Raw genomic sequence first — 18367 nt, 5'->3', positions numbered from 1 at the left:
TGGTTGAAATTTGGCTTTCATGCCTGCGTCCTCCTCGTTTTGTGTTTTTCTTTTTTTCTCACATATTGTGGACACCCGGTACTGTCATAGGCTTTCCTCACCTGACATCCAGCAAGGATCTGGAACTCGTTCACCTACTGTAAATAAGCAAGAGACCATTTCTTTTTCGGTAATCAATCCCCAGAGACTAGGTGCTAAGGATTCTTCATTTACTTCGGATCCTTCTCTAAACAAATGACTTCCTTAGGACCCCAGTAATTCAGCCTTGTCATGCTTTCTTCCCCACTGTGCTTAACGCCCAGGTCATGACTCAGCCCTTGACCTCTTTATCCCACATCTAATTCTTTCCTTTCTTGACCAGACGGTGGGCTTGCTCTAGATAGTATCCATAACTAGTTCTTGCTTCTCTATAAATAACAAGATAGAAGGAAATGGCTTCTCACTTGCTGAATGGAAAAACTGATTGATTGTAGATTGGACGAGAGAAGTATGGAAAACTGAATCAACCATAGGGCCATTTGTACTCATTCTCCTGACACTGAAGAGGTGGGCAGGCTATAGAAGCCGAATGCAAGAAAGACCGTTTGTGTGACAGTGAATCAGAGTTGCAAAAGGCAGCAGGGTTTGTGCACAGAGACTCAGGGGAGACCCTAGGGAAGTGATTTTTAGGAGCCTGAGTATGTGCTCCTGCCTGCATTCACTGATCATTGTGGTGATCAGACACTCGGAACTTCTGTCAGACTTTCTTTAGATTTTCCTTCCCTTATGCTTCTTACGTGGTGAGGTATTTTATTGAATGTCTGGAGTAGCAGCAGAGGAAAGTGTCATAAAAACAGAGGAAATTAAACGAAACATGCCCAGTAGGAGCCGAGCCCAAAAGCGCCAGCTCCTCTTCTTCATTGCTGTTCTTTCCAGATGTGCTGAATTTTCTTGAAATGGAAGAAAAAGAAAAAAAAAGAATGGTGAGTAGTGTCTAAAAATATATAATTGGATTCAATGACTATTGTGCTGGAAAGGTGTTTTTCAGAAGAACTTCCTGGAGGGAAAAGTCATAGGAGAAATTATACTTTGGCTTGCCCAGCAACATTATTTTCCATCTGAGGGTTGTGACTGTTTTATCTGGCCATCGTCCTCCCTGCTTCACTGAGTCTTAACCCTCGGAACACAAATTAAGAACGTGGTTCCAAGGTAGCTGTTCAACATCTCCACTTCGGCTTCTAGGTGGCTGGCAATGGACCACATGTTAAAAAAAAAAAAAAGATATTGCTGTGGAATATGGGAGAATATTATCTTATGGATAGATCTTATGTGGAATTGTGGAAAAGAGTCACTAATGTTGTAACAAGCTTTTTCTTTGTATTTGAACCTTCCCCACACTTTGTGTGTTGACTGAGGTTTACCTCATACTGTTGACAAGGTTTGCCTTTCTGAAGGAAACTCATTTTCCCAGCACCTTTCTCGTTGGTCCTATTTTATTGCCTGTTGTGGTGAGTGACTAAACTTCACTTGGCTTTTTCCCTCTTTCCAACTCCATTTGCACACTGTGTTCCTTATCTTAAAGGGAAAAAATTGAAAGTTGATCTTTGAAACTGATATTTCATGAAGTTTCATATGCCCTTAACAAACTTCCCAACTTTCTACCCCTCATATTTTCTTGATTCTGTTGTTTTCCAGCACAAAATATGAAGTGAAAGAGCGTCTAGGGGAGATCTCAGGAATGGGATGGAGGGGTCTGCAGCAGGAAGTCAACTTTGCCATTTTCCCCCTACACAGAACATTCTGTTCATTAACCCAATTGTTTAGTATCTGTCTGTTGATATTTACTAGGTATAAGGTAGGGAAATACACACATTAGGTGATGTAAGGATCTATTAGACACAGTCTCTGTCCTCAAAAATCTAGATTCTAGTTGGTGAGGGAAGATATTTTTAGAATGAAAGTATAAGTACCTGCTAAGTGCTAAAACTGACTAGAGGAAAAGATGTATGTGAAGCATGTAAGAGGGAATGATGATGTTTATTTTATTTTATGAATCAGGAAATTACTTTACGCTGGAAGTTCCATGTGACTTCGGACAGGAAAACGTGAATTTTTATGGGTAGAGGTAGGGTGGGAGGAAAAGAATTCAAATGAGGAGGAGTGATATACACACAGTCCCTGACAAAGACCTTAGGGGGACTGTGTGCCACGCGCTTCTCACGTGGGCAAGAACGCAAGAGTTTGCCGCACCAGTGCTGCTCACTGAAGGATTTGTGTCTTTTATTTCTCCTCCTCATTCTCACTCTGACTGCTTGAGAATGCTCTGCGGAGTCCAGGAGCAGACGAGAGCTTCCACTTGTCCCACCACCTTGTCCGCTTCAGGTGAAGTCCAAGCCCCGTTCGTTGACCCTCGAGACTGGAGGATTACACGCGCGTGACAAGGATGTATACAATTGTAGCCCCCAAATGAATTCTCAGAAATACAGACTCTCAGCACTGGAAAGTCACTGGGCCTTCTGAATACTTTTACAGTTTTTGTTTACAACTACCCAACCCCGGCCTGAATACCTCTAAAGACATGGAACTCACTATTCTTGAAGAGAGTCCTCACTTCCTTCTGAAAATCCTCACTGCTAGAATTTTTGTTTCACATGTTAAGTCAAAATGTTATCCTCTGCTGCCTTCTGACTTTTCTGTCCAAGAGGGCTGCACCCCAAAGCAGTCAGGGAGTGTGAAAGTCCTCTTCTGCCACAGTGACACACTCTATTCTTTCTCTATAAGTTAGCTGCACGTTTCTCTCTACAGGGTGACACACATACAAAATGCTCTCCATCCCATTGTTTAGAATATGGATTATTTTCTGTACTTACTGCTGATCCCAAAGACCTCAAAAATATTTTCTGAAAATAAAACTCTTACCATTTAGAATGAATCATGAGGAAAGAAAAGAATACATTCAGTTATCTTGGCAAAAAAAAAATAATGCCTTTATAAACCTTTTCTTTTTTAATGACATGTTCCCTTATAAAACCCAGTAGCTTGGGTTTATAGAGTCTTCATTCCCGAATGTTTACAACATGAGCTGGGAAGATGGCGGAGCAGTAATTGAGGAGGCCAGAGTGGCAGTGGTTGTTCCCCTTTCAGGAACTGTTTACCACAGGCTGGCTGCAAGGGAGATAATGTTAGCTCGGACTTGGGGGGAAACCGCTGACTGTCAAAAGTACTGTTGACTCTTTTATTAAACACAAAAGTAAACCTAAGCTCAGACACCAAAATCCAAAATGGTTCCAAGTTTTGCCTTGGCTGCAGGAGCGTGTCCGCATCTCCAAATAAAATTAAAATAAACAGCATTTTCGTATTTCTCAGTGGCTTGACGAGAAATGCTTGTTTGTACCAAATGTTTGGTGAAGCCGAGTCCACACCTATAGTATTCCAAAATGGCTTTGGGTGCTTTTAAGAGTATGCCCCCAGCTGGCTAGTGAAATTCCTTTTCTAAGCTTTCAAATAAGTTACTGGCTACCAAATGTAATGGCCTCTTTGAAACCTATTCTCTTCACTTTTATAGGGCTGGACACTCTCTCTTTGAAGATCTAGCCTCCTCTTGAATGTAAGCATGCTAAACAGAGCTAGAATAATACAGTTCAGAATTTGGGTGTTTCTGACACTATTGGCTAATGATCTTTTTAGAAATCTATATATTAAACACCTCTTCTTTATCCATTCAACAGTTGATAAACATTAGGGCTCTTTCCATAGTTTGGCTGTTGTTGATAATGTTGCTCTAAACATTGGGCTCATGTACCCCTTCAAATCTGTATTTTTGTATCCCTCGAGTAAATACCTAATAGTGCAATTGCTGGATCATAGGGTAGTTCTCTTTTCAACTTTTTGAGAAACCTCCTTACTATTTTCCAGAGTGGCCGCACCAGTTTGCATTCTCACCAGGAATGCAACATGGTTCCCCTTTCTCCACATCCTCATGGACACCAACACTTGTTGTTTCCTCTGTTGTTAATTTTAAGTATTCTGACAAGTAGGAAGTGGTATCTCATCATGGTTTTGATGTGTATTTCCCTAATAATGAGTGATGTTGAGAATCGTTTCATGTGTCTGTTAGCCAACTGGATATCTTCTTCGGAAAAGTGTTGGGTTCATGTCTTCTGCCCATTTCTTTTCTGGGTTGTTTGTTTTTTAGGTGTTGAGTTTGATAAGATCTTTATAGATTTTGGATGCTAAGCCTTTATCTTATGTGTTGTTTGCAAATATCTTCTGGTCCATAGGCTGATTTTTGTTTTATTGTTTCCTTTGCTATGGAGAAGTTTTTATCTTGATGAAATCCCTATAGTTCATATTTGCTTTCACTTCCCTTGCCTTCAGCGACATATCCCGTAAGAAGCTGCTCTGGCCAAGGTCAAAGAGGTAGTTAGCTGTTTTTTCCTCTAGGATTTTGATGGTTTCCTGTCTCACAGTTAGGTCTTTCATTCATTTTGAATTTATTTTTGTGTAAGAAAGTGTTTCAGTTTCATTCTTCTGCATGCTGCTGTCTAGTTTTCCTAACATCATTTGTTGAAGACTGTCTTTTTTTTCCCATTGGCTATTCTTTCCTGCTTTGTCAAAGATGGCCATATAGTTGCGGGTCCATTTCTGGGTTTTCTATTCTGTTCTGTTGACTATGTGTCCATCTTTGTGCTACTACCATATTGTCTTGATGACTACAGCTTTCCAATCTAGCTTGAAATCCAGAATTGTGTATTTTGTTTTTTCTTTTTCAGAATTGCTTTGGCTATTTGGGGTCTTTTGTAGTTCCGTAAAAATTTTAGGATTCTTTGATCTAACTCTGTGAAGGATGCTGAGGGTATTTTGATAGGGATGGCATTAAATGTGTAGATTGCTTTGGGTAGTATAGACATTTTAACAATGTTTGTTTTTGTGATTCATGAGCATGGAATGCTTTTCCATTTCTTTGTGTACTCTAATTTCCTTCATAAGTTTTCTATAGTTTTTGGTGTATAGTTCTTTTATGTCTTTGGTTAGGTTTATTTCTAGGTTTCTTACGGGTTTTGGTGCAATTGTAATTGGGGTTGATTCCTTGATTTATTTTTCTGCTGCTTCATTATTGATGTATAGAAGTACAAAAGATTTATGTACATTGATTTTATATCCTGTGACTTTGCTGAATTCATGTATTAGTTCTAGCAATTTTTTGGCAGAATCTTTTGGGTTTCCTAATTAGAATGTCATTCACAAAAAGTGAAAGTTTGACTTCTTCCTTGCCAATTTGGGTGCCTTTTATTTTTTTTTGTTGTCTGATTGCTGAGGCTAGGACTTCCATTAGTAATAGCAATGGTGAGAATGGACATTCCTGTGTTTTTCCTGACTGTAGAGGAAAAGTTCTCAGTTTTTCCCCATTGAGGATGATCTTAGCTATGGGTCTTTCGTAAATGGCCTTTATGATGTTGAGTTATGTTCCATCTGTCCCTACTTTCTTGAGAGTTTTTATCAAGATACGATTCATTTTGTCAAATGTTTTTTCTGCATTTAGTGAGAGGATCATGTGGTTCTTACCCTTTCTTTTCTTACTGTGATGTATCTCATGAGTTGATTTGTGGATATTGAACCAGCCCTGCATCTGAGGAATAAATTCTACCTGATCTGTGGTGAATAATTCTTTTAAGGTATTGTTGGATCCAGTTTGCTAATATCTTTCTGAGAATTTTTGCATCCATGTTCATCAGGGAAATTGGTCCATAGTTCTCCTTTTTAGTGGGGTCTTTGTTGGTTTTAGAATCAAGATAATGCTGGCCTCATAGAATGAGTTTGGAAGTTTTCCTTCCATTTCTATTTTTTGGAGCAGCTTCAAAAGAATAGGTATTAACTCTTCTTTAAATGTCTGGTAGAATTCCCCTGGGAAGCTATTCAGCCTTGGACTTTTGTTTGTTGGGAGATTTTTGATTACTGATTTAATCTCTTTACTGGTTATGGGTCTGTTCAAATTTTCTGTTTCTTCCTCTTTCAGTCTTGGTAGTTTATATGTTTCTAGGAATTTGTCCATTTCTTCCAGATTGCCCAGTTAAACTTTTGGCATATAGTTTTTCATAATATTCTTTAATGATTGTATTTCTGTTGTGTTGGGTATGATCTTTCCTCTTTCATTTGGGACTTTATTTGGGTTTGTTCTCTTTCTTTTTGATAAGTCTGGCTAAGGTTATATCAATTTTATAAATTCTTTCAAAGAACCAGCTCTTAGTTTCATGGGTCTGTTCTACTGTCTTGTTGTTGTTGTTTATCATTTATTTCTGCTCTAGTCTTGAATTTTCTTCTGCTTCTGGCTTTAGGCTTTATTTGCTGTTCCTTTCCTATCTCCTTTAGGTTTAACGTTAAGTTGTATATTTGGCACTTTTCTTGCTTCTTTAGTTAAGACTGTATTGCAATATACTTTCCTCTTAGGACTGCCCTCACTGCATCTCAAAGGGTTTGGACTGTCATGTTTTCATTTTCATTTGCTTCCATGTACTTTTTATATTTCCTCTTTAATTTTCTGGTTAACCCATTCATTCTTTTTTAGAATTCGCTTTAACCTCCATGTATTTATGGTCTTTCCAAATTTTTTTCTTGTGGCTCACTTTAAGTTTCATAGTCTTGTGGTCTAAACAAATGCGTGGAATTATCTTATTCTTTTTGTATTTGTTGAGAGCTGATTTGTTACCCAATATGTGATCTGTTTTGGAGAATGTTCCATGTGCACTTGAAAAGAATGTGTATTCTGCTGTTTTAAGATGAAATGTTCTGAATATGTCTGTTACACCCATCTGGTTCAGTGTGTCATTCAAAGCTATTGTTTCCTTGTTGATTTTCTGTGTAGATGATCTGTCCATTACTGTAAATGGGGTGTGAAAGGTCCCAATGTTTATTTTATTATTGTCATTGGGTTTCTTTATGTTTGTTATTAGTTGATTTATGTATTTAGGTCCTTGCATAAATATTTAAAATTGTTACATCTTATTGATGGATAGACCCCTTAATTATGATATAATGCTCTTCTTCATTTCTTGTTACAGTCTTTGTTTTAAAATGTAGTTTTTTTTTGATATAAGTATGGCTATTTTCGCTTTTTTAGGATGTCTGTTAACATGATAGATGAATCTCTTTTCCCTTATTTTCAATCTGCAGGTGTCTTTAGGTCTAAAATTAGTCTCTGTAGGCAACATATAGATGGTTCTTATTTTTTATCCATTCTGTTACCCTATGTCTTTTGATTGGGGCATTTAATCCATTTACATTCAGAATAATTATTGAAAGATATAAATTTACTGCATATGTGTTACTTAGAAAAGCTGGTATTTCTCATGATGTTCTCTGTTACTTTCTAGCTTTTGTTGCTTACCACTCAAAGAATCCCTTTTAATTTCTTGTAGGGCTCATTTAGTGGTCATGAACTCCTTTAGGTCTTTTTTTTTTTTTTTTTTTTTTTTTTTTTTTTTTTTTTAGAAAATCTTTATTTCTTCTTATATTCTGAATGATAGGCTTACTGGGATGAGTATTCTTGGCTACAGATATTTTTTTCTTTCAGCACTTTGAATATACGATGCCACTCCTCCCTGGCTTTCAAAATTTCTGTTGAAATATCAGCCAATAGCTTTATGGGGTTTCCCTTGTATATATCTGTTTTTCTTTCTCTTGGTGCTTTTTTTTTTTTCTTAAGTTTATTTATTTTTGAGAGAGAGAGTGAGAGAGAGCTAGCATGAGCTGGGAGGGTCAGAGACAGAGGGGGAGAGGGAGAAACCCAAACAGGCCCCATGCTGCCAGCACAGAGCCCAAAGCAGGGCTCAAACCCACGAACCTGAGCTGAAATCAAGAGCTGGATGCAGAACCAACTGAGTTGCTCAGATGCCCTTTCTTATTACATGTGAAATCTCTCCTTATCTCTCCTTTTATCCATGTTTATTACTCTGTGTCTTGGTGTGGAGCTCCTTGGGGTTGATTTTGTTAGGGGCGCTCTACCTCCTGGAACAGAATTTCTGTTTCCTTCCCCAGATTTAGGAAGTTCTCAGTTATTATTTCTTCAAATAAGTTTTCTGCCCTCTTTTACACTCAGTCTTCTCCTTCTGGGGTCACTCTAATGTGACTGTTATTATTCTTATTATTCTATTCTCATTTTGTGTGTTTTTTTCTCCCACCTGCTCTGCTGATTGCTTTTCATTGCTATCTTCTCCAGGTCACTGATTTGTTCTTCTGGTTTACTCCTTCCTCTGGTTTACTATTTATTCCATCTAGTCTATTTTTTATTTTAATCATTGTGCTCTTCATCTCTCATTAGTTCTTTTTTTTTTTTATCTCTTTGGTTAGGGCCTCACTGCCTCCACTCTCCTTTCAAGTTAAATGAGTAGCTTTATGATCATTAGTTTAAATTCTCTGTTGGGTATATTACTTGCCTCTGTTTTGCTTAAGTCTCTTGCTGTAGTTTTGTTTTGTTCTTTCGTGGGACATATTGCTCTGTCCCCTCATTGAGTCTAGCTAGCTCTCTGTCAGGAAAATCAGCCAGGTCTCCTGCTTTTGCAGTAGTGAGTGGGGTACACACTTTTATCAAGGTGGTGCTGGTTGTCTGCCAGAGGGGAGGGTAAGGCCTGTGGTTTAGAAAAGGTAGGTATGTCCTCCAGAAGGAGGTGACCAGCCACTACCATCACCATGGAGACCAAGGCACTGCACAGTGAACAGTTGGGAAATGCAGTGTTGGTGAGGTTTGTGCCAGTCTTCTGGGGAAAGGGACTGCAGTGCTGGGACTGAGATGGTCAGACTGGAGGGTGTGGAGTGCAGCACGAGCAAGTTAAGTAGTGAATGCCTGAACTACAGTGGGTCCCACTGATGGTCACAAGTTTATGTAGGGGACAGGGAAGGGAATTGGCACTTGCCATCTCCTTTGTTTTTAGTAGAGTCTTCCAGGGATCTCTGTCCCTGTGGGACATGCTCTGTGATTAGTATATTACTCTCCCTCCAGTATGCTCTAGGCATCTTTCCAACTGCTGTCTTTATGCTATGAGCTGACTTTTGTGCGTCTTTTTTAGAGATGGGGATTCCGTTTCCTATCACCCTCCCAGCTCTCCCAGAGCCAAGTCCACTGATTTTTAAAGTTCCAGGCTGTAAGTTCCACTGGTTGTAAGAACTCACAAAATTCAGCCCCTCTCTTTTTCAAAGCCAGATGTTATGGTATTTGTCTTCCCAGTGTGGGCTCGCTGGCATGATAGGCTGTTTCTCTCACCTCCCTTGGCCTCTGGGTCTCTCCTTCCGGTAGACAGACCCGCAGGTCCATTTAGCTTCCCCCACCTCCACCCTTTCTATCCTCTCCCATGTGATTATTTTTCTACATTAGTTGTTGGAGTTGGTTCTGCCAGTGTTTGGGGTTTTTTTCTGGGTCATTTATACTGGTATGAGTGTTATCTAATTGTATCCATGGGAGGATGTGAGCTTAGGGTCCTCCTATTCCACCATCTTTCTCCAGAATTTCACAACATCCTACAGTTTTAGATCATTAGTAAACACATCCAATCTTTAAGAAATTTAAATAGGCCGGCAACTTAAAAAGTGGGTTTGTAAAATTAAAATGATACTGAGAAGCTTAACATGGCCCCTGATAAGAATAACACACAAATTGAAGCATTGAAAATAAAGTTTAATATAATACTAAGAATTTTAAAAATCCAAGACATTCATTACTTTTAATAAACTTCATATGATTTTTATGAATATGCAAAGATGGCAAAACTGGGAACTAACCCATTTTATGTAACCTTGGACTTCATTTTCCATAGTCACATATTTTTGTTTTTTATGGAGGGAAATTGGCGCAATCAGCCCCTCATAAAACCCCTAGTGGTTTCTACCCACTGGTATTCGTATCTTCATGTGACCCCTCTCATTGAGTGCAGGTAGGGCATGACTTGCTTCTAATATATAAAATGTGGCAAAGGTGATGGGTATCGCCTCCATGGTTATGTTATATGAGACTCTGCCTTTGCAGACTGGACCAAAGTCCATCTTTGTGGGCTTGATGAATTAAGTGACTATTTAGGAGAAGCCACATGGCAAGGAACAGTAGGACTTGAGGGTACCCTTCACCTGGCAACCATTGAAAAGCCCAGGAATTTCATTCAGTCATAGAGCCTCAAGAGAATTATGCCAATCATCCGAATGAACTTGGAAGCAAATCTTGCCTAGCTAAGCCTCCAGATGACGGTGCAGCCCAGCCAAGTCCTTGGAACTCTGAGCAGAGGACTCAGATAAGCCCAGACTCTGACCCACAGAAATAGATAATAAACGTATGCTTTTCTAAGTTGCTAAGTTCGTGATTATTTCTTATGCAGTGATAGAAATTGCATGTACACAGATGCGATAGATGAATAAGACTTAAGTTTGAGGTGTTTTAATTATTTGATTTTTTAGCATAGTGATTGTTAAACACAGAAGATAGTCTTGTGATCTGTTGAAATGAATGTGATAATAGGGACTGTAGAGAGTTACACAACTTGCTGATCCAAAATGAAAGTGAATTGCTCGACTTAGATGGACCTCAAAATTGGAAGGCATTGAAAGCTGTTCACACATAGATAAAGAAGACTCTTAATCACTGGTATTTGGTAAAAGCCTTTTAAAGTAGATCCATATGAAAGAGACAGATACTACAGTACATATTGGAGGGTAGGGTAGGCCAAAGCTTTACTGGAATTTCCTCCATAAAAGTCAGTGAATTGTAGGGGCACCTGGGTGGCTCAGTTGGTTAAGCGTCTGACTGTGGCTCATGTCATGATCTCATAGTTCATGGGTTCAAGCCCTGCATCGGGCTCTGTGCTGACAGCTTGCAGCCTGGAGCCTGCTTTGGATTCTGTGTCTCCCTCTCTCTGCCCCTCCCCTGCTCATGCATGTGCACTCACTCTCTGTCTCTCTCTTTCTCTCTCTCAAAAATAAATAACCATAAAAAAATTTTAAGTCAGTGAACTGTGAATTATAAAATAAGTTTATATCATTTTTAATAAAAATTAAATTATATTGTAAGAATAAAAATTAATCAAATAATAGTTAATGGATTTGGACTTTTTTTTCCCTCATGATATTATATTGCAGAGGTATCAGATTTCCTACCTCCCATTTGAGTTTAAAGAAAAATTTTAAAATATATAATTTTTAAAAGAATTTTTAGGTTTTATCCACTTTTTCATAATCTTTCTTAAGTTTTTAGTGGTTAAGTCATTCTTTTTTATTTATTATTATTCATCAACTTTGTTTTCTTTCCTTTTCTTTAATTATTAGCTAGTCTAGACTACTAGACTTCTATTTGTCATCAAGTTGATTGTGACCTGAACAATCCTCTCAGTTATTGACTGCATGAAATACTGCATCTTTTATGATATCCACCCTTCCACTTTGCGGAAGTTTTATATTATTTTTCCATTGTACTGCTGAGTGTCTTAACAATTTGCAAAACCACTCCCTGTCTCATGGCAAAGATTGTAATGTTAAATCTTAAATGTGAAATCTCCAAGTGCAAAGATTTGTTTGCTTTGTCTATAATAGTCTCTTCTGAGGTCTTAATGCAAAAACTTAAATTTTTACTGTGAAATCTGATTTGCCTTCTGTTTCTGGCCTCATTCAGCCCACAGTTTTCTTTTTATTTCTAACAATATAACTCTAGTCTAAATGCACAGATGAAAGTCTGTGAACTAGACTTTCTTGTAAGAATACTCATAATTCGGGAAGATTACTTGGTACCTTCTTGTACTTTCAACCTGTCTTACAGAGTGGCCTCTATGAACCAAGAGAGAAGGAAAAGATTCAATACTTTATTTTCAAGTACTAATTAAAACCAACAAATGTGCATATGTATCTGTTTTTTGTTTCTTGATGGTTATAGTTCAGATGTGTTATACCTATAGATCCATCAAGATAAACTAATATAATGCATGTTGAATATAAAGTTATTCATTTTTCTGCTGCAATTTTCCCCTCTGTCCCTTTTCCACATGTACTATCTACTAGTATCTGGCACAGTGTCTGGTACAAAATAGCTTCATAATAAATGGTCATTGAGTAAAAGTCACATATCCCCAAGCAAGAAACATTATAATATTTTTTTAAGTTTTAAAATACAAAATTATGTATAAATGTCAGTAGTACTGAACTTCATGCTACCTTGATCAAATGCAAATGTAAGTATAAGAAAGACAAGGACTTTAGGAAATTTTTCACGTTACACTGTGTTGAAGGAGGTCAATGTGGCATAGCTGTGTGATCCATTAGTGTTTAGCAGGCAAATGACAGGCATACACATGGAATCAGATCTTTTTTTAACATAGACATGATTTTCTGATGATCAGGTATGAGCAATGACAAGACAAACTTGGTTGCCATTTGAAATATTTGGCTCTAGCTCTGAGAGAAATCCAAGGCTTTCTAATAGATAAACTTACAGTGTCTACAGTTCATTAGTTTCACTGATTAGAACACTGATTAGTGAAGCTCAAATTAGAATCTGAATTCCTGTGGAGATCAAATTATCTTCACGCTATACTATGGCCAACTCTTAAGTCCAAACAGCAATTCAGAATTGTTGGTCTCGCAGTGATCTGAGTGAGAAGGAGCAGTTTTAAATTAAACCCGTCATTACAACCGGAGGGACAGTCACAGTTGTGAACAGTTGTCGTTCTGGACTGTGATGACTCCTTTTCTGCAATTTTAACTAATCCAAAAGAACAAAGCAAAACATGAAATAATCTTTTAAGTAAGTAAGATACTGAGATGGGATTTTTCTTTGTTGGAGTTGAACCGAAAATTCATCCACCAGGACAGAGTGACATCTTTATTAGAATCTAATTCTAACCCGTTAGATTTGCTGCTCAGGTAAATAAAATAGATTCTGGCGTCATATGCAAAATGAAAATGGCAGTACGCTATTGACTATATGGCAACATAAAGAATTGCAGAATTGGGGGCACCTGGGTGGCTCAGTTGGTTGAGCGTCCGGCTTCGGCTCAAGTCATGATCTCATGGTTCGTGGGTTCAAGCCCTGCATCATGCTCTGTGCTGACAGCTCAGAGCCTGGACCCTGCTTCAGATTCTGTGTCTCCCTCTCTCTGACCCTCCCCTGCTCGCACTCTCTCTCTCTCTGTGTCTCAAAAATAAATAAAAAACATAAAAAAAAAAAAAAAGAATTGCAGAATTGGATCCTAAGCCCAATCTATATAGAAAATTTTAGTGTAAAAAGAGAGTTACTATATAATGACTCATTTTCTTTTTTTGCCTCTATATAAGAATATAATTATGGCCAAATATTTTCCCTTTGTTTTTGTTGTTGTTTCTTTGCTTTGTTTTTAGTTCAGCTACAAATGGATTTTTCTCTTCAAATAATCTGAAAACATTACGTTCCAGTTTTCACATTTTTTAATGTCTGAGAGAGACAGAGAGAGAGAGAGAGAGAGAGAGAGAGAGAGAGAGAGGGAATGGGGGAGGGGCAGAGAGAGGGAGACACAGAACCTGAAGCAGGTTCCAGGCTCTGAGTGTCAGCACAGAGCCCATGTGGGGCTCAAACCCACAAACCATGAGATCATGATCTGAGTTGAAGTTGGAGGCTTAACTGACTGAGCCACCCCGGTGCCCAAATTCTAGTTTTTAAGAAAAAGAATATTCCTTGATTTCTTAATGGATAATATTTATTAAGAAAAAAGAATATCCCTTTTTTGTCATTATAAGTTTATTAAAAATTTAGTTTCACTAAGCCAAGAAAAAAGCAATATAATGACCAAGTACTTGTCTTTGTTAGACTACTACTGTTTTGTCTTTTCCTGGAATATTGACAGGGATGTGAAAGATAATTAAACTTGCTGACAAATATAAGCAACATAGAAAAGCAACTTAATTCATTTCAAGAATTTTCTTAATGAAAATATTGGAAAGGCAAACTAAAAATATAAAAGTTGTGAAGAAAATTCTAATTTTATACTAAAAAGTCAAAATACTGATTGAAATGTAAAGTTTTACCTTTTTATCGCCACCATTTATATATCATATTTTAATGCTGAGGTTTTACTGTAAAATAAACTATGCAATTATTTATTGAATTATTTTCCACATGAATGTTTTGTGATAAGTGACCATAGGCTAAAATTACAATTATTTTTATTAAGAAATGAGTTTTTTTTTTTTTTGAAGTTAGCAAATGTATACCAGTCCTAATAGGGTCTATTATAAATTCTCTCCTAGCCCAGGATCACACACTGCTTGTGGTTCTTAATGTCTCTTTCGTTTCTTTAATCCAGAACATTGCATCCTTTTTTTTTTTTTTTTTCCTGGTCTTTCATGGATTTGAAAGTTTTGAAGAGTAGAGGCCAGTGATTTTATAGACTGGCCCTGATCCTGGATTTGTCAGATGTTTCCTCATGATTAGGTCTACCTCATGCATTTTTCACAGGGGTATTAGCATAAGCGATGCTGTATTCTCAGAGCATCATATGAGGAGACGCACAAATAAAGAAATAATATAATAACCACTCCGCCATCTTAATGGCTAGTTTCTTTTTTCTATAAGTCTACATTTTCATAATTTTTAATACTTATAAACATAAATATATGATTTTGTCTTCTTCCTTTTCCATTTCCAATATTAAAGCATTTTTATATCTCTTTCTAACTTCATAATTTATTTAACCAGTCTCTCATTGGGGATTCAGGTTGTTTCAAATGCTTCACTACACTTCTCTCTAAATGAATAAAAACTTACATGCCCTACACTGTTGATGGAATCATTGGGTTCAACTGGACAAAACATTAGGACAAGACATTTTGGTAATGTAAGTCAAGTTCTTTTCTGTTCTCAGATTTTCAGCAACAGCTCCCCTGTTCTCAACCAACAAACTTAGAAATGGAAGCTTTGTGGGGCGCCTGGGTGGCTCAGTTGGTTGAGCGTCTGACTTTGGCTCAGGTCATGATCTCATGGTTCGTGGGTTCGAGCCCCGTGTCGGGCTCTGTGCTGACTGCTTGGAGCCTGGAGCCTGCTTTGGATTCTGTGTCTCCCTCTCTCTGTGCCCCTCCCCTGTTCATGCTGTCTCTCTCTCTCTCTCTCTCTCTCTCTCTCTCTCTCTCAAAAATAAATAAAACATTAAAAAAAAAATGGAAGCTTTGCAGCAAACAGGATCTGGCGGGGAGTGAGGATGGGACCAGCATCCATTCATTCCCAGTCCTAGAGATAATTTTAAATGTCAGCCTGTTGACAGTGACCTAGACATGTCATTTTTGTTCATGAGCCATAGAATGCTTTTGAATATAAATCTGCTTGAGTGAAAATATAATTTAAGTTGGCTTAAATATGCTTAAAATTGTCACTTAAAAATCATTTATTATAGAAAGCTTATGTATGTATCTAGAAGTTTTACTCATGCCTTCTCCAACTTTTGCACTAGAAAACACCTACGAGAAGTTTTTGCACACTTAGGCAAATGGAGAGAGAACAGTGTTTTATATGAGGAAGCTGTTGTGAATGTAACCAAAATACTGTCAAGTGATGAGGAACAGCGTGCTGACGTCCTGCAGTGAAGCCTGACAGGTCTTGCAGACAATGTACCGGCAGTGGATCATTTAGAATATCTCAGAAATTAGAGCTTGAATCAGAATGCCAGGCATCCTAACATGATGCCAGACTCTCAAGACAGAAAGACAGAGGGAAAGAAGAAGAAAGGAAGAGGGGAGGATATTTGTGATCTCTGCATAGGCTAAGTTGTTGCCTAGGTTCACGGCCATTAATTGTGACTGCATTTCTAAAACTTGTCCAACCATCAGCCTGATAAAGAGCCTGTCGGAGAATCACCTGCTGAGTGGGATAGAAAGAGTGAGTGTGGCTCTCACTGGTTACATCACCGCTTAATTTGGCTCTTCCCTGTATCAAGTCAACTCATAATTATCTGCTCTAATGGGCCTCAGAGGGAGGGGTGGGAACGGGGAGCTGTGACACAGATAATACTGAATCGCAAAGCCAGCAAAATATTTTCGATTAGGCTTATGCATATATCATATGCTTAAGAAGGAAGTATGTTTATCTTTCTAATTATGTTTTGCTTAGACTAATTTTTTTAATTCCCATGCCACTGAAAAATCTATTTCATATTACACAGATAGAAGAGAAAGCAGCCTAGGTTTTTAAATCTTCAAGATAAAATTCATGAAACTGGAAAACTACAAATCTGAAATAGATTTTTCTGAAAATGTGACCTCTCTGGTGTCCCTGTGTTCTGGCTCAGGCTTCCATTGCATCTTAACCAGACTCCCCGTGGCTCTCCCTCCCCCTTCAGTCTTCCTCCTCTTCAGCCCTGTAGCCCAGAGAGAACCCAGTGGCTATGGTGGGAGTGGGTGCTGAGTTCCCTTCCCTCTCCTGACTTCCTGTGGTGAGTCTGCTGGGGGAGGGGAGTGTTCCCTTCCACATCACCACCAATCCCTCCAAAATTCCACACTCTGTGTCAAAAGGCCTAGAGAACTTTTTTTATTATAGTTTATTGTCAAGTTGGATCCCATATGACACCCAGTGCACATCTCAGCAAGTGCCTGGAAGAAGAGTTTCGATAGTGCAGTGCAAAGGGCGGTGGAAGGGTGGGTGAGCTTCAGAAAACTATGTTGGAGAAAAAGAAACATCAACTTTTTTTTTTCCTTTCCTCCCCACCCCTGCCCCCCAACTCTGCCTTTCTGGTATAGTAATCTGAACTCTCCTGTGACAGGCTATTGGGTAGCTCTGTTCATCCAGGAGATGGGAGGTTTTTGACAGCAGAGTTTAGAAAAGAACGGACATAAGCACTAACTCTGTTACTGTAGTGGAGGAATTGCTCTGCAGCACTGTTCTGCACCTGTTTAAACCTACCATCGCTGGCTGGCATTTAGGCTACATGTCCAGTCGCCCCGAAACTACCACTGGCCTTTCCAGTTCAGTCTGGTCCTCTCTCTAACTGCACCAAATACAACAGACTATTTTCCATTCACCAAAGATGGCATGCTTTCTCCTTAATATACTTTGAGTGTTAAAAGAATATGGACTTGTAAGCCTGAAAATAGGCTCCAGGCCAATATCAACCAATGAAGTACCTTGGTCAAGGACTCAAAACTTTTATTACCCTTGAATAAAGGCATAACTGCTTGCCACCACTCACCTTGCCCTTTCAGTTTGTTTCATTGTGAGTTAAAAAGGACAGTGCTGTCCCTGGAAATTGCATAATAATGAAGTGCTGCCCCAAAGGTTTTTTGTGTGCACAGGTCACTGGGTCTGTGGTCCTGGCTAACGTGGAGGAGGAGGATTACTACACTTCTCTCCCCAGACCCCTTCTCTAGGACAAAGAAAATAGATTTATTACAGAACAAATTCATATTTTTTCTTTGGTTTCCATTTTAATTCAACAAAACCACTGAATTGTCTGCAATGTGCTGTGCTCTGGGAGGCGTACTGGGTCAAGTGCTTTCAAGTGTTTTTGACCTAAATCCATAGTAAGAATAATTTTTAATCCTGGTCTGTTATAAAAAGATGTAAACAAACACTGCTTCCTTTATATACATATATATAAAAATGCATAGGAATATATAAATATGCATATTTTCTTTATTATATGTGATGTTCTCTGATACTTTATATTCTATCTCTATTTTTGTGTTTTTTTTTTAAATTTTTTTTGGTAACATTTATTTTTGAGAGAGAGAGACACACACAGAGCATGAGCAGGGGATGGTCAGAGAGGGAGGGAGACACAATGTGTAGCAGGCTCTAGGCTCTGAGCTGTCAGCACAGAGCCTGATATGAGGCTTGAACCTAGAGCGGTGAGATCATGACTTGAGCCGAAGTTGGACGCCCAACCGACTAAGCCACCCAGGCATCCCTGTTCTTTTTGTTTTTGATGCTTGTTGCAGGCCATTACCCATCATGCTCCTGGCTCTCTGCCCCTACATGACCACTGGGTATAACTTCCTAAAAGGTGCCTGACTGCAGCTGCTCTGGCTAATTCCACGTGGCTGGTTGCCTGGTACAGATGAAGAGATCCTGGTTCCAAAATTATCACGGTACCCATTAGGTAGACTAATGGGTAGTCTAACTGAGTTAGTCTTTTTAACTATCACTCCTCACATATTAGAACATCCTATTGACTTCTCTCCCAATTATTTTCCAACTGACCACCTCTCCCCATCTCTCTGACCATCACCCAGTTCAAGCCACGATTGGCTCAAAGCCCCTAAGTTCTCCTTTTCACTCCTTTGCTCCCTTAGCGTCTTCCTCACAAAGAAACCAAAGTGCTCCAGTTAAAATGTTACTTACATTCCATCACTTTCCAGTGGGCACCGTCCAGTAGCTTTCTCCCACGGCTCTCTACATAAACCA

At 38.6% G+C, this 18367-nt stretch overlaps 1 long non-coding RNA gene and 1 pseudogene across 3 annotated transcripts in view; both read left to right on the top strand.

Moving 5' to 3' along the window:
- LOC115285728 overlaps window positions 1-18367 on the top strand; it is a 167774-nt gene that overhangs the window by 31827 nt on the left and 117580 nt on the right. The gene's annotated exons all lie outside the window — the stretch shown is intronic.
- On the top strand, window positions 9548-9648 carry LOC115303658 (annotated as a pseudogene).

The sequence above is a fragment of the Suricata suricatta genome, chromosome 1, assembly GCF_006229205.1.
Source record: "Suricata suricatta isolate VVHF042 chromosome 1, meerkat_22Aug2017_6uvM2_HiC, whole genome shotgun sequence".
Classification (NCBI taxonomy): Eukaryota; Metazoa; Chordata; class Mammalia; order Carnivora; family Herpestidae; genus Suricata; species Suricata suricatta.
Note: the sequence above shows the minus strand (reverse complement) of the source record. Positions and strands in the feature narration are given on the sequence as shown.